Here is a 17,385-nt window from a genome sequence, read left to right on the forward strand (position 1 = left end):
TATCCAACTTAAGAAGAAAGGTGCAACATAAAATAAATGAATTAATCCATGTTCAACTCAATAAATAATTACATTTAGTTTAATAAATGAAACCATACATTTTTCATGAGTTTTGTACAGTACAGTTACTGCATTTTTTTAATACTACATACATTACATTTCAAATGGTTAAGGAACAATTGATTCCTATTTCTTTTTTTCTTTTTTTTTTTGGTATTTTGGTAGTTTAAACAACAAATACACTATAAAAGAGAAAGAAATTAAACAAATAAAGAGAAGGGACAAAGAAAATGATATGACCCTTTTAAATGAGCAGGGATTTGCACACAGGGACATACTGACTAGTTCGTTTTATTAAAAACAAAGCTAATCTTTCCAGAGGCAATTTTTACTCTTAAAATGATGAAACATGAAAAAGGTAAATGTAATACTGATGTCTGACAGCAGGTGGAAGCATTGAAGGTCCATAAACTTGTCTTTCCACTGGAGGTGACACAATACGTTTACCTGTTATATTTGTTCTCATTTGTTTTAATAAAAGAATTATTGTAATAATTTTGCTAACATACAATGAAGTATATTTTTGTGAAAACTATGCTGTTAATTGATTTGTGAAGTTAGATTTTGTGTTTTAGATATATATAGGAGGCATCATGGATTCATTCACAAACTGCATCTAATGTGAACTGTTTAGAGATACACTTAATTCTAAACAGGACTCTACTGAGGCCTTCATTGTGTTGCTCATAAACACTACTTATGAAAACATGTATTGCTTTGTCTCTTTGCTTTATCTTGTTCATAAAATAAAGTACAATAAACTACCAATGTCCTGTTTCAAAATGCTGTTTTTTTTTTCAGACACTATGTGACAGAACATGTTTATTTGTCATTTATTAATTGAGAAAAATTATCCAGTGTTACAAATCTGTGAGTGGTAAAAATATGTGAATCTTTGCTTTCAGTATCTGGTGTGACCCCCTTCTGCAGCCAAACGTTTCCTGTAACTGCTGATCAGTCCTGCAATTTTAGCCTGTTTCTCAGTACAGAACTAATTCAACTCTGTGATGTTGGCAGGTTTACTCCTATGAACTTGCTTCAGGTCCTTCCACAACATTTCATTTGGATTAAGGCCTGGACTTTGACTTGGCCGTTCCAAAACATTAACTTTGTTCTTCTATAACCATTCTTTGGGTAGAACGAATTATGTGCTTGGGGTCGTTTTCTTGCTGCCTGACCCACTTTCTCTTGAGATCCTGTTCTTTGACAGATGTCCTGACAGTTTCCTTTAGAATTTTCTGGTATAATTCAGAATTCATTGTTCCATCAATGATGGCAAGCCATCCTGGCCCAGATGTAGCAAAACAGGGCCAAACCATGATGCTACCACCACCACAATGTTTCACAGATAGATTTAGGTTCTTATACTGGACTATCCAAACATAATGCTCTCATTTAAACCAAAAAGTTTTATTTTGATCTCATTTGTTCACAGAACTATAATAGCCCCTGGCTTGTCCACATGTCCGCAATGTTCTTTTTGGAGAACAAAGGCTTTCTCCTTGCAACTCTGCCATGCACACCATGGTTGTTTAGTGTTCTCCTGATGGTGGACTCATGAACATTCACATTAGCCAATGTGAGAAAGGCCTTTAGTTGCTTAGAAGTTACCCTGGGGTCCTTCGCAACTTTGTTGACTATTGCATGTCTTGCATTTGGAGTGATCTTTCTTGGTCAACCACTCCTGAGGAAGGTAACAGTGGTCTTGAAAGTCAATTTGTACACATTCTGTCTGACTGTGGATTTGTGGAGTCTCTTTAGAGATGGTTTTGCAACCTTTTCTAACCTGGTGAGCAACAGCAACTGTTTTTCTCAGGTCTTCAGAGATCTTGTTTGTTTGTGCCATGATTGACCTCCACAAACACGATCAGATTTTGATGAATCCCTGTTCTTTAAATAAAACAGGGCATGCATTGACACCTGATACTCATCCCTTCGATCGAAAACACCTTTGAACAGATGAACTCTAATTTTACCTTCAAATGAACTCCAAATAAACAAAACTTTCTACCTGATCTCATGAGGAAAACATACCTGTGGGAACTTTTTCCCAAGGCGCAAAATACATACCAATAAGTACATATCACTGCAATTTTCAATAGAAATGAACATTAGTGGTGGTAAAACAGCAAGCATTTGTAGTCATTATCATACACACATATGATTACAGCTCCATATGTTTCGCTTTCTGGACGTAAGCTTGCTCGGTAGCTCGGCTGGCACGGAATTTGAATTGACTCATGATTCAGGAGCTGAAAGATGAGAGATCGAAAAACAAGCTAAAGCTGAATGCTTGAAATTGTGTTTTTATGTCACATTCACTTTTGTTCATACTATCGGGAAGGTTTAGGTGTGGTGCAGATGGTGCGTTATATTATAACGTTGCAAAACATTAGAGTTATAGCTAGGGAAACCATATTTTAGTTTTCAAAAAAGAGGATGTAGGACCATTTCCATACCAAAACTATATTTTATAGTCACTGTTATGCAGATTGATCATAAACACAGCTAAAAAGCTTCCTACCATAGTGGCCATCCTTTACAAAACTAATATCTACCACAGTTTTATCACAGATAGAATGCAAAATGTTTTAATACAAGCATTTCAGTCAAATGGAATGTATGCAGTATTTCAAACTTTTAATCCATGGGAAAAAAATCAACCACCGCAATAGTTTAAAATCAGACTAATTCCGATTTGGCAACCCTACATCCAACACAAGATGCATCCAAACCATTGTGAATACTCTGCATATTGATAGTGACTCTGTGATGCGCGAAAATTATATTCAATATTAGAATGTTTGCGGGAGCAGGATTAAGAAAACAGTCCCACCCAAGGCTTTAAAACAAAAACGCACACAATGAATGGCGACTGTAGAAAGCAAAAGCCAAATCAACCGGAAATCAGCCGGATGCATATTTTTAAGTCTAAAAAGAGGACATGTCCGGGGAAAGGGGAAGTATCGTCACCCTAGTTATAGTGCTGCTTAATGAACTTTTCATGTCAGAACTGTGGTGACACGTACAAAACCTACATCACATAAAACGTACCATATGTACGTTTATCTCTTCTGGGGAAAAAAAAACACTCTTTTAGTGCCACTCAGGGGACATTTTACATTGAATATGTCACGAAAGGTACATGGCGGTATGTATTTCGTGTCTTGTCAAATTGTTCCCAGAGGTACGTTGAAAACTTCAGGTTTGAAATCTTTTGTATTTAGGATTCTGCACTAGTTTTAGGTCACTAATCAAAATGATCCCTTAAACATTTGACTCAAAATTGTTATGCTGAAAATGTCATTTTTATTTATCACATTAAAATATTAGCAAAATACAAGCTTGTTCATACGTCTTAGTGTTTGTTCACACTTGTCATGTTTGGTTCGATTAAAACGAACTCTGGTGCGATTGCTCTGTTAGTGCAGTTCATTTGAGTAAGTGTGAACGCTGCCATCTGAACCCTGGTGTGCACCAAACAAACGGACCGAGACCAGTAAAAAAAAAAAAAAACGGTCTGCTTCGAACCTTTTCCTTTTGTTTGGAGTGTTTGGTGAGTTCTGTCTTGAAATATACGTTGTTCAAACTGACCAATCAGGTTGTGAATGCATCATTATGCCTTTAGGTTTGGTATCTTTAGGTTCGCTGTCAAAAATGCCAGTGTGAACGCTAAGTGGACCAGGAACAAATGTGCCACTTTCCTTTTTGGTCCGGACCAAATTAACCTAACAACCCGAACTACAAGTGTGAACACACTGGACCCCACTGTATCTTCTTAAATAAAGACCAAACTTTGTGCATCCTAAGGATGAACAATATTTATGAGGTGTGTCAGAGAGAGTGAGTGTGCATGGTTCACTTAATACCACTTGCCACTGTAGATGCCTTGTGGAGTGATGATATTTTTTCTATAATTGGATGTGTAACAACACACCCTCAGTGAGGAATAGCCCGGAGTGCCTGAGGAAGACCTTTGTGGTCTATGTGTGTGTGTGCCTGGTAACTGTGGTTGTGGCGTAAACAAAATACTTGAATATGGTCTTGGCAGAAAGGCCAAGTGGGCATTCAACTCTGGACTAACCACTGAAAACACTGAGCACTGATAAACGCAAACCGACTGACCTGTCAAGGTATGATTTTAATAATTCATCAGGTCTTTGTGAACAACTCATTAGAGGGTGAGATTAATAATGGATGCAATCCAATGGGAGGTGTTAGGATACATGTGCTTGCTACTATTTTGGAGGGTGGGATTCATGTCAAGGGTTGCCCTTTGGTTCGTGGCGAATCTGTGGGGTTTCTTCTTCAACCTGTCAGATTACTGAATACTGTGTGGGTGGGTGTGTGTTTATGATATATGAACTTGGAGTCAAAAATATATATCTAAATTAAGTTAAGAGTTGTAAGAGTGTGCAGGATGATATGTGTGGAGGGTTTTGAACCCTCCAAAGAAGGTCAAAGCACAAAAGTTAAGATGTGTGTTTGGCGGTCTTAAAATGCACTTCTTAAACCATGTGGCTTAAGTATACACCACAAGGCTTAAAAACTCATTTTGCACAATACACTATTTTTTACAACCTGGTCTCATGACAAATCGTACCTCTGGGAACTTTTTCTCCAAGACGTGAAATACATACCGCTAGGGCTGTTGCGATAACCACAATATTGCAACTATTGACAAGCATAACCGCAGAGGAATGCAACAACCGCGATATTTGCGTTTTCTTTTTCCGTAAGGCTTTGCCCTTCTCGCTTTACACTTCTCGCTTTACACTTAATGCATGTGTACTGAATATTAAATTAGTAATAAGTTAGTAATGATAACATAATGTGTACCATGCTGATTTGTACAGAGGCTCAGTAGATTTGCACTTAACAAGCCTAAACAAACGGCGAATGAGAGCGAGATCAACTGAGCGTGTGCGATTACCTGGGTCTGTCTTTCAGGCCGAGTCAGGTATGTATGTGAAACTAGCTTGTCATGTTCAAGGAAAGCGAAATCTCTGTCTTAGCATCAATGCTCTGCTGGTCAGCTGAGCCTTTAAAAGTGGCAATTAAAGTTACAGTTATTTCAACGTGTTTCATTACGTCTCTCTTTGAATAAACAAAAAACAAATGGTTAAGGCTATAAAGTGGGGCAATTCCAATATTTCAAGAACAGTCTGCACTTCTGACTGATGGCCTGTAAGTACGTTTTCATATTTAAAGAATTCATTACTGACTATTTAAACGTGAGTTTTGAGCAGTGTAGGGTGGTGCTTGTTGTTTCTCGTTCTACGACTGCAAATGCAGACATGGCGTTATGTTTACACGGCACGGCGCAAAAAGACAGTATGAGTCATTATAATTAGTAGTTATGTCCCCACTGGATGCAACAAATGGCTCATTAATAATGGGTTTTTATTGTTTCTGTCTCGTTGCGGCGAGAAACGGCATGGTAAAGAGGTGTAACATTTCCATCACGCACTTGAGGTATTCGGCCAATCAGAATGCTTCGGATAGCTGGCCAATCAGAGAACATCTCGGTTTCCGTCAACAATGGATTTTGTAAAAATCGAAGAGTTTCAGAAAGACAGGGAAGAGAGGAGCAACAATAATGTACAGTATGTGGAAAATAAAATAATGCTCTTTTTAGCAACATCATATGACCACTTTAGGATATTTTTGATAAAATCAGAGAGCTTTCTGACCCTGCATCGACAGCAACGCAACTGACACGTTTAAGGCCAAGAAGGTTGGACATTGTTAAAATAGCCCATGTGACATCAGTGGTCCAACCGTAGTGTTATGAAGCTTTGAGAACTTTATTCAACAATTTCTTCTCTTCCATGTTAGTTTTTGACGCGCCTTAATGAGAGTACTACAACACATGCAGGTCTGTGCCAGTTAACTGATTTATGAAAATAATAAAACAATGTTGGCAAAGGTATATTGTTGGCATTTCTGAGGTTGTTACGGCTGTTTTATTGATGATTTTCAAACAATGATCAATTACATGAGACATTTGTTGACACATGTCTTCTGATATTCATTCATGTTTATCTTGTGCTGTAACTAGAAAAGAGGAAAAGGTGATTGATTCACATGCTGCTTGAAGTGAGGTGAATACAGTGATCTCACATCACATTAAAGAGCTTAAAAGCACATTTATTGTTTGTATTTTGTGATAAAATTGACATTTAAAGGCTAAAATTTGTGTTATATTAAAAGTAAAAAAAACCAAAAACAAACACTTATTATGATATATTGGGTGAATAGCGAATAGACTTGAAAATGTTAAATATTATTTCCAGGAATTTATTCCGTCAATAAAACAGCTTGTGAATAGTCATGTAATGTGAATTACATAAGTAGCATTGGAGCACACATTAACCTATAATGTTTGGGGTGACCTTACAAATGTTTTTGAATATGAACCCAGCTAGGGCTGACTTGCATACAGTCCACAACAGTATATTAGTCGGCTATATTTGTACGTTTATGTAAACATGCACTAAAGTCTTAAGATGCTGCATCGCATCTTGCTGGATTTGAATTATTTTAGAGTTTAAAGTGTTTAAATCAAGACAACAACACAAGAATCATTATGTTTCAGCTCTGAGTTTATTGCATTTCACTGAATATCATTTAAGCATTTTGAACACTTCGGTAATTTATTTTCCACATTATGTTGAATATGTATTTCATTTCTACCTACTCATAAGCTAAATACGGTTTATAGCAGGTGTTAACGGTGATTAAAGGAGAACTCCGGTGTGATATTGACCTAAAGTGTATTGAATCATGATACCGAGTGTGAACGTACCTTGCATATTTCATCTCGGTTTGTGTCCAGCTGTCCGAAATCTGGGGTCAGTTAGCCGATGCTCACAACAGCTTGTCAATGAAAGTCAATCGGGCATCGAAGGAGCCATGTAAATAAATCACTGTTTTACGCCATTTACGAGGCACAAAGTAGCTCCACACTTCATCGGTAGACTTCCTAGGGCCCTGACATTTAAAACGAGACATTGAGAACTCAGAAAAAGCACCGGTAGTTTATTTACAAGAAGATTTATACAGACATCTTCCACCAGGAACAGAGCAGTCGCCGCCATCTTAAATGTAGTCACGATAAATCGATTGTGGAGCACCAATGAATTTATCAGGTTATCAACGTATCAGGTTGTAGTTTCCTTCGTGCTCGACACTCGATTTATCGTGACTACATTTAAGATGGCGGCGACTGCTCTGTTCCTGGTGGAAGATGTCTGTATAAATCTTCTTGTAAATAAACTACCGGTGCTTTTTCTGAGTTCTCAATGTCTCGTTTTAAATGTCAGGGCCCTAGGAAGTCTACCAAGAACACGTGCACAGTGTTATAGAGGCATCATACTTCGCAATATATATGGTGGTTTATTTTTTATTAAAAGTAATACATTCCCTTTTTTGTGAAAGTCACATACTTGTTTTATTATTTTTTTTAAGGATACACATTTTTACCACGTCTTTTAGCACATTTGTTTCTTTTCAAATGCCAGTTATGCATACTGTAGTTTTTAATCTTCTACTCTTTACTGTTTATTATGTGAATGTGATTTACATACATTATTCAGAAATGTCCTTAAGACGTGGTGTTACTGCACCACAGCTATTTGAAGTCCCCCCCCCCCCAAATTATTGTGTGGCTGGTTGCTAAAAATAATTAATAGACTTAAAACGTTAAATAATATTTTTAAGCATTTATACCGTCAGTAAAACATCTTAATGGCCATGTAATGTGATTTACCTCAGAATGAGCTTTGAAGCCCACATTAACCTATAACGCATGCACCGTGGTACTGCTGTGAACATGTGTTTTGTAGAATAAAGAATTGTAGAATATAGTTGTTATTTTATTTTCTTACATTACGGTTGAATCACTGATGCCACATGCACTATTTTAATGATGTCCTTACTACCTTTCTGGGCCTTGAATGTGTCAGTTGCATTGCTGTCTATGCAGGGTCAGAAGGCTCTCAGATTTCATCAAATATGAAATAGCAGGTTTGGAACAACATTAGGGAATGACAGGAATGCCTGTAAACCTATTAATACTCTTTTTCGCTAATCAGATATAGATTATGACATATGTTCAAAACAAACAAGCAAAAAAAACAAAAAAAAAACAATAACAAAAAACGCCTCGGGTTTCGTATGAAACCCTAGTTCCTCTAGGGAACGAGACGCTGCGTCACTACGCTCCACGCTCTGAATCACGTGTGTAATCAGTCCAATAGAGAAGCGCGTGTGATGTCACAGACGGGGTGACGTCAGGAACCAGGAAGGTATAAAGCACATGCCGTGAATGCAGCCAGCAGCTTCTGCCACCAGGAGCGCTGCAGGGATGCCAGAATTGTGGTAGGTGACGCAGCGTCTCGTTCCCTAGAGGAACTAGGGTTTCATACGAAACCCGAGGCGTTCCCCTCCGGGAACGTAGAGCTGCGTCACTACGCTTTGGGAACGAAATGCCCATGCCGCCAGAATTCCAAGCCCTGCTATGTGTGGAGCAGGTGGAGAGAAAAGGGCGAAAGTAGCCCGAGTGAAACGAGCGGCCTCAGCCCACTCGTCGAAGGGCAAAAGTAGCGCGGAGTAAATGCTGCTGTTGAAGCATGAAAGTGCGGCCTCAGCCGTCTTATAGAAAGGCGAAAGTAGCCCAGGGTGAAAGGTGCTGTAAGCATGAGAGTGTGGCCTCAGCCATCTTATAAGAAGGGCGAAAGTAGCCAGAGTAAAAACGAGCGGCCTCAGCCCACTCGTGGAAGGGCGAAGTAGCCCATGGTGATTGCTCCAGCCGTCTTAAGAGAAGGGCGAAAGTAGCCCGAGTGAAAACGAGCGGCCTCAACCCACTCGTGAAAGGGTGCACTGGACACATACAGTTAAGCTTCCGCTGTTCTGGTCCCGAAAAGGGGGAGGACAAAAGGCCTGGAGCACTACAGGCCGTGGTATTACTGAAGGCACCTTGGGTAAGTAACATGGTTTTGGGTGCAAAAATGCTTTGACCATCCCAGGGGCAAAGTCTAAATATGAAAGGGCCACTGAAAGGGCCTGTAAATCACCAACTCTCTTGAGAGAGGAAATAGCCAACAGAAAGGCAGTCTTGAAGGACAAAAGCCTGTCCGAGATCTCGTCAATAGGCTCAAACGGAGGATTACATAGAGCCTCTAATACCACGGCCAGGTCCCACGTGGGGACGCGTGAGCGCACTAGTGGCCTCAGCCTCAGTGCACCGCGGAGAAAACGTGACACCAGGGGACGTCTCCCGAGGGAGATAGTACCGAAGGGAGCATGGAAAGCATCTATGGCCGCCACATAACCCTTCAGTGTAGAGTGTGCGTTACCGGCCGTAAGGCGGGCTTGCAAAAAGTCCAGCACTGAACCTACTGGGCAGTGAACTGGGTCAATTTGGTGCTGATTGCACCATAGGACAAACATATTCCACTTCCCTGTGTACATTTTCCTCGTGGAGGGAGCTCTGGATTGGAGAATGGTCTCAACAACCTCGGTTGAGAGACCGGAAGCTAGGAGTTGTGCCCCCTCAGGGGCCACACCCATAACTTCGACAACTCCGGGCGGGGGTGCAGGATCGCACCTCCTGCCTGTGAGAGGAGATCTCTCCTGACGGGAATTTCCCATGGAGGGCCGTCTAGGAGAGAAATCAAGTCTGAGAATCATACTCGACCCGGCCAGAACGGAGCCACTAAGAGGAGGCGAATACCGTCCTGGCGCACTCTTTCCAGAACTCCGGGAAGCAGAGCTATCAGGGGAAAAGGCGTACAGACGAAGCCTCGGCCACATCTGTACCATAGCATCCAGTCCCAGGGGAGCTGGATGACTCAGAGAGAACCAAAGGGGGCAATGTGTTGTCTCCTGGCTTGCAAAAAGTACTCGGGTAGAGCTAGAGCGGCGAGGAAGAAACCTCTGGAATGCCGCCGCCTGTTGCCGTGCCTGCTGAAACTTGACAACGACGGAGGGGACTGCGTCGCCAAACAGGCCAGATGGCACAAGCGGGGCATCAAGCAGGAAAGCCCTGTCACGGTCTTTCATCTCGGACAGGGTCAACCAGAGGTGTCTCTCTGCAACCACCATGGCTGCCATAGACCACCGAATGGCACGGGCGGTCTCCTTGGTGGCACGCAGAGCGAGGTCAGCAGTACGACGCAGCTCGCTGACGTCAACCGCCGCCCCGTCCTCGCCCTCATCGAACTCCTTCAGCAGGTCGGCCTGATATGCTTGCAGCACTGCCATGGTGTGAAGGCAGGCTGCGGCCTGACCCGCTGCCGAGTAACCCTTCCCCAGCAAAGAAGATGTAATTCTTAGGGGTTTGCTGAGGAGTGCCGAGGTCTTTAGGGACAATGCCGAACTCGGGGACAGATAGCTCGAGAGCGTCTGTTCTACCTGTGGCATCGCCCCATAAACGTGCTCACGAGCCCCGACCACATTAGAATATGTGTAGGCGGAAGGGGAGTGAACACGAGCCGAGAATGGTTTTCCCCACGATCTCGACACCTCGGTGTGGAGATCGGGGAAAAATGGCAGACCCCGGCGTGGAGGTTGAGCTTTGGGGCGCAGAAACCTCTCATCTGACTTTGTATTTTGTTTCTGCTTCCCTATCACCACGTCCGGCCAACTGATATTAAGCTTGACAACAGCACGGGTGACCACCTCCACTAACTCCTCATACTCGACTGGCTGGGAGGGCGTGGGACCAGCCTGCTCGCCCAACTCCATATCCCCCTCCTCGGAGGAAGATAAACGGAGGGGCGAGTGCTCCTCCTGATGGGAAGAAACCGACGTGCGGGCTTCCACACCAGAGAGGGGCATGGATCTGGCAGAGGAGGATGGAGAAAGGGGCTCGCCCGTCTCCAAACTTGATACCAAATCCAGTTGCGATCCCCACGAATGCAGGCGCTGCTCTGCCTCAGCAGAAGCGGGACCTGATCAGCGGGGAACGCTGGTGAGGGCTCCTTCCTCAAAAAGAGCCCTCCGGGAGCGAAGCGTGCGGGGAGGAAGCCGTAAGCAATGCACACAGTCAGCCTCCTCGCAGGCTGACTGGGCATGCCTCGCCCCCAAGCAAGCTACACACAGCGTGTGTGTGTCCTCGGCCGTAATGTAACGCTGGCACGGAGGAACACAACGTTTAAAACGCTTGCTATCGCCCATTTCTCAATCTAAGTCAACACTCAAATAAAAGTGAAGCAAACTGGCCTCGAAAAACTGTGTTGACGGACAGACAAACACACAGAGCGCGACTGAAAGACAGAAGCTGCCGGCTGCATTCACCGCATGTACTTTATAGCTTCCTGGTTCCTGACGTCACCCCGTCTGTGACATCACACGCGCTTCTCTATTGGACTGATTACAAACGTGATTCAGAGCGTGGTCACGCTGGAGGCGTTCCCAAAGCGTAGTGACGCAGCTCGACGTTCCCGAAGGGGAACTAGCTAATCTCAAGGGCACCTTTGCTTTACTTTGTGATGACTGTTTAAAATAAATTCAATAACCATCCATCAAGCTCAAGTCCCATCAACTGACAGGACAGGAATGAATCAGAGTTTAAAAAAGCACACCACTCAAAGACACATTATTTACCAAGCAGATAATCATCATCAACAGATTGTTAGCCGGGCAGTTAAACATAGTAGTTTGTGCTGACAGAAACTGTTGAGAGGTTCTGAGAGACCTCCATTAACACTTACATCACCTCTGCTAAAGTGTTGTGTATTAAATGTTTTATTTTTTTTTCAGGTGGGCTAAAGATAAAATGGAGGCAGAACGAGATATGACAGATGACAGTGACAGATGTCGGAGAAGTTCAAAAGTGCCCTATAGGTGGGAAAAAAACATGTTCGATGAATCATGAACAGATCTAACATCTGCTGCAATAAATAAATGAATATCATTAAGCAAACTTTCATAGTGATACATTATGACATCCAATCAAGAATTATTCATGAGGTTCAGCTGCATAACAATATGCATTTTTCTGAGGTAAGGTGATATCTGGTCCGTAAGATACCTTCTGAGATGCTTTCATTCCACAGAGAGACAGATGAGTAGCTAGAGCTGATAATTATATTCAGACTGCTGTCATGGTAGATTAGTGTTTAAAAAAAGTCTGTCTTTGTCCAGCAGGAGGAGCTGCCCAATGATGGTAATTTTCATTTACTCTTCATTCATTGTTTTAGAAGTGATGTGATTTGCCAGCTGCATGGCAGTCATTTCACTCCTTCCTCTCTCTTTGAGAGAAACTGACAGAACAAAGACTTTTGCGTTCAGCAGTTACACATCATATTGAATTACTGAGGCTGTAGAACTCAGTGACAGCATTATAAATGGAAGAATAAACATGGAAAAGAAAAAAAATGGTGAAACGCACATACTCACTTTATCTTCTTATTCTAGGCTATAACGTGAGTTTTTAATCAGTGACTTACAAACCAAGGACATAACCAAAAACACAACATTTTTTATCAAATAATGTATTTTATTTTAAAATATACACACATTTATTTTTAATCATGTGCCTAATATGCTGACGAAAACTCTGTTAAACCAGCCTAACCTAGAGGGGTTTTGACCACTTCTTTCTACCATCTAAAACGAGCTGCTTCAAGCCCAAACCAGCTTTTTTTTTTGTCTTGTTAAATTCAATTATGAATTACATGAGTCTGTAAATTTGTTATTGTGTTGTTCCTGTTGTAAAACAGTTTAACGTCTTCAAACTTTTTGTTAATATTGGATTTAATAAAGCCATGATTGATCTAATTTCGACACTGATGATCACTGATTGTGACAGACCACCTAATAATGTAACTTTTAAATGTAACTGCTAAAATTTATATAATTTTGACCATTTGACTATTGCGCGAATTCATTTCTCTGTCTGCTGTTAAAAATGATATAATTTGTGAACGGTCCTTTAAATGAAATGGCCAAACTAAGCTTGAATCAGTTTGTGATTCAGTTTTACAGACTCTCACACACTAAATTGTTTTAAGGGGTTAGTTAAATATTAAACTTATGGAAGCCCGTTTCCACCACTTAATAAAAAATGTAAAAAGGTTATTGCGACTTGTCTCACAATTCTGACTTTTCTCTCAGAATTGCATGATATAAACTTGCAACTGTAAGTTATAAAGTTAGAAATGCGAAATATAAACTCACAATTGAAAAATAAAGTAAATAAACTTTTTCTCACAAATGCAAGTTTGTAGCCTTTCTCGCCTGACTTTTTTCCCACACATTTCTGACTTTTTTCTTCTTCAGAATTGTGAGATATAAACTTGCAATTGCGTGTTATAAAGTCAGATTCTGACTTCATTTTTCAGAATTGCAAGTTTAATTCTTAGAATTGTGAGTTTATATCTCACAATTCTGACTTAACTCGCAATTGGAAAATTGTGACAATTGTGAGATATAAACTTAAAATACTGAAAAAAAGACACAATTGCTAGATATAAACTGACTGATGAAATTCTGAAAAAAAGTTAGAATTGTGAGTTTATATCTCGCAATTCTGACTTTATTTCTTAGAATTGCAAATTTTATTTCTTAGAATTGCAAGTTTATATCACGCAATTATGAAAAAAAGTAAGAATTGTGAATTTATATCTCACAATTCTGACTTTATTTCTCAGAATTGCACATTTTATTTCTTAGAATTGTGAGTTTATATCACGCAATTATGAAAAAAAAGTAAGAATTGTGAATTTATATCTCACAAGTCTGACTTTATTTCTCAGAATTGCAAATTTTATTTCTTAGAATTGCAAGTTTATATCACGCAATTCTGAGAAAAAAAAGTCAGAATTGTAAGATATAAAATCTCAATTCTGAGAAAAAAGTAAGTATTGTGAATTTATCTATTTAATTCTGACTTTATTTCTCAGGATTGTGAGAAAAAAGTCAGAATTGTGAGTTTATATCTCACCATTCTGACTTTATTTCTCAGAATTGCAAGTTTATTTCTTAGAATTGTGAGTTTATATCACGCAATTCTGAGAAAAAAGTAAGAATTGCGATTTTATATCTCGCAATTGTGACTTTTTTCCTCAGAATTGTGTGATATAAACTTGCAATTCTGAGAAAAAAGACACAATAGTGAGATATAAACTTGAAATTCCGAAAAAAAGTCAGAATTGTGAGTTTATATCTCACAATTCTGACTTTATTTCTCAGAATTGCAATTTTTTTTTAATTGCAAGTTTATATCACGCAATTCTGAGGAAAAAGTAAGAGTTGTGAGTTTATATCTCACAATTCTGACTTTATTTCTCAGAATTGCAAGTTTATTTCTTAGAATTGTCAATTCAATTCTGATTTGAAACTTCTGATGTTTCTGAAGTTTGTATAACGCAATTCTGAGAAAAAAAGTTAGTTTTGCAAATTTATATCTCACAGTTCTGACTTCAAAACTCGCAATTGCGAATTTATATCTCACAATACAGAGAAAAAAGTCAGAATTGCAAGAAAAGAGTCCTAAATTTTGAAATAAAAAGTCGCAAGTACTTTTTAAAATTTTGTTATTCAGTGGTGGACTTTTATAATAAGTAATAATGCGATAGAAAAATTATTGAACAGATAACAAAAAGCACTGGATAGAGAGCACTATTAACCTTTAATACTGTAAAACCAAAGCAAAGCAGTGACATAACTGCATTGTGACATAAGTCCACTTTGAAGATTGACCATGCTCCTGGACTCAAGAAAATGGGTGAAGCCTATACATGTTTACTTGAAGAGGGCCTCTGTCCTATTACTAAGAAAGACTATAAACAGCCCTGAAGAGTGGATGTGTATATGTCATGCACACAGTTCTTTATAATGATTGTTAAACATAAGCTAGCTTGTGTTTCGGCTACTTGTTTGGGCTTATGTGTACTTTATACAGTGTTGCCTATAACTTTATATTATTTTCATTAATGGTTATGCTTATTTTTGAAATCGACACTTCTTGACTGGCAAGATGGCTGCGAGCGGAAACCCAAACAGTGTAAGTGAGTTGTTCAAAACCTTTTTTTTAGTAAACTCTGTGTACACAAACAATGTTCTCAATGCTCGAGTTTATGTGTAGAGACCCAGGCGATACTTCGAGCAAAGTTTCATGGTGTATCGAGCCTTCTTAGTGTTGTAAAAATATTGATTTTGATGTGTTCAAAGTTATGCCCTTGATACTCCCGTTCACCGGCCATTGACCACAAAACAAAATCACTGTCAGTCTCAAAAACGGCTCGTTTGTCGTAATTATGCTTTTAGATATAAGCTTGTCTCGTTTACAGTAAAAAAACAGCCCAGGTTGCATTTTGGCAATAGTTATCCTTTAACAGCATTGTTTTTATGCAGATCTGATGTTTATTTGAGTGTTTTCACCTGTTGTTGTGTTTGTTTAGAGTTAGCCTGTTCACAGTCATAGTTTAAAAAGACTGAAATATTACAAGTAATGACAAGTATTTATTTATTTTTGCTCATTTATATCAACAAAGGTTAGACTGTGTTTCTTACTAATAAACCCGTTGGCCTATAATGTTGCAGTTACTCTATTACGGTTATTAATAAAGCTGCTGGCCAACTGCTGAGTTACTCTGTTTTATTTACTAACCACATCCTTGGTGAGTGTTAATTATGGACCATGTACGAAGGTGAGAAATGGTGCAGAATGAATCTAAATGTGTGTGTGGAAAGAACTGGAGCCTGTGAACAGCTGTTCTGTCTGGTTAGAATGGAATACTGGAGTAATTAGACACCAGATTGTCAGGAAAGCTTTGCTACACAGTGGCTGAGAAGAGTCTGTTTACCATTCTAGAATGGAAGGACAGGGCTTTGGGCCTTTGTGTACACACAGAGAGAATCTTATTCCTTGCTTCTTTTCTTTCTCTCCTCTTGTACCAACTCCAATGCCTCCTTGTGCACTAATTATGGAAACTGCTGTGTTTTTTTCTGCTCTGCATATCCACTAGAGATAAAGCTGTTCCCTTGGCTCTTTTAGATAAGAGGCAGTCATCATTCCATTATTTCTCCCCCCTTTCATTTTAATCTCCAGCCTTCACAATTGAAATAAAATCACTTGGCTGAATGAGAACCCTTGGGACTGAGACAATTATATTTGAAGCTCCCCTGGCTATGACTCAATATTATTTGGCTTGATGAATTATATCAGACTAAGTAACCTATTTGACCCCTACTCAAACAGCACAGTGTGAGTCTCTGTGTGTTAAAGAAGAGAACATGACCTGTCATTTCAATGCCAAACAGCTAAAACTAAGTGTTGATCCCAGAGCTAGAGTCCAGGGACAGACCACAGATAAATCAAAGCCAGTTCAGTAAAAAATAATTTTCAACACATTTCAATCGAGGAGATTTTCTGTTTAACACCACTTCATTTAAACTTCAATCAAGATCTAACAGCAATTCCTCCTTTATCATCAGTGATTCAGTCTTTATCTTTTTTTTCATTATCATGGCTCAAGTTATTACTCATTCATTTATTTTTTATCTGTTGTATTTTGCAGTCTCTTCTCCCTCAGCATTGCTTCATTTCCTGTCTCATTCATTACACTGTTAAAGTGATGTATAGTTTTACTCTCAGGATGAAAAACATCTTTTAATATGTGGAAAAAGCAGGATATGAAACCATATAGTAATCTGTTCTGTGCAAGGTTGTGCTACATTTAGAATGCAGACCTTGTAGATTTAAAGGAATAGTTCACCCAAAAATGAAAATTCTGTTATTAATTACTCACTCTCATGTCGTTCCAAACCTGTACTTGTAAACAAGGCACAGCGCATTTGGATTTAAGTCAAAACGCCGGCTTTGCCAGCAGCACCACGCGCATACATCATGAGGAGAAGAAATTGTTGAATAAAGTTGTTATTTTTGTTTTCTTTGTGCACAAAAATTATTCTCGTAGCTTCATAAAATGAAGGCCGAACCACTGATTTCTCATGGACTATTTAACTATTTAACATGGTAGTTGCGTTCTTTATTGGCATTAATGGTTCCATGAAGAAACTTGAACGTCCATGGAACCTGTCAAATGCAGAAAAGGTTATTTATAGTTGAATGGAATAGCTAAACTGGCACATTTACAGAAATTTACAAATTTACCACACCTTCAAGTGGACTCTGTAAATCTAATTACAGCAAAGTGTACTTGTGTGGTAATCAAAGTGTAATCATTACATTATTAATAGATTCAAACTTTGATTTTAAGATTTTCTTATTATTAGGTTATCTGAACCTTTCTGGTGGATATTTAATAGTGCTTAATAGCAAAAATAAGGTTTTGCTGTCTAAACGGTTTTATT

The sequence above is a fragment of the Garra rufa genome, chromosome 11 (assembly GCF_049309525.1).
Source record: "Garra rufa chromosome 11, GarRuf1.0, whole genome shotgun sequence".
Classification (NCBI taxonomy): Eukaryota; Metazoa; Chordata; class Actinopteri; order Cypriniformes; family Cyprinidae; genus Garra; species Garra rufa.